This window comes from Amblyomma maculatum, chromosome 1, assembly GCF_055883805.1.
Source record: "Amblyomma maculatum isolate TAMU_Amacu chromosome 1, ASM5588380v1, whole genome shotgun sequence".
In the NCBI taxonomy this organism is placed as follows: domain Eukaryota; kingdom Metazoa; phylum Arthropoda; class Arachnida; order Ixodida; family Ixodidae; genus Amblyomma; species Amblyomma maculatum.
In genome coordinates this window covers 313,746,377-313,746,850 of record NC_139344.1, presented here as the reverse complement: position 1 = coordinate 313,746,850, position 474 = coordinate 313,746,377, and positions in this window count along the sequence as shown.

Below are 474 nucleotides of genomic sequence, written 5' to 3'. Positions count from 1 at the left end.
ACTTCTCGTCTCGGGTGCGACTGATTAAAAATACATTTAAGTCACCTAATCAATTCAGGCATCATGGCCGATGGGTGCTTGCTTAGACTTTTCTAATCGCTTTTGCTCTTGGTTGCAGCCAAGGTTATGCAGTGCGAGATGACGTTGACACGAGAGAAGCTTGCGTTGGACGCTTTTCGGGGCTGCCAACATTAGTTTCTCGCAGATATTTCTGAAAGGCTCGCTCAGCACGATTATCCAGTCCATGATCTATAGGTTACTGCTTTATCGACTAAGAAAAAAAACAACACTTATTTTGTACTTCATGGATGACGCATGTTCGAAAAGGAGTCTAAGGAAAGCGAATGGACAAGGCAATTTGGAAAATGCGCTGTTTACGGCAGGCGCTGTTACTTTACTACCACATACGAGGCAGTTTCGGCGGTTCAGGTTGAATATATAATTAAGCTCGCATTTCTCGTAACATTTTGGTGC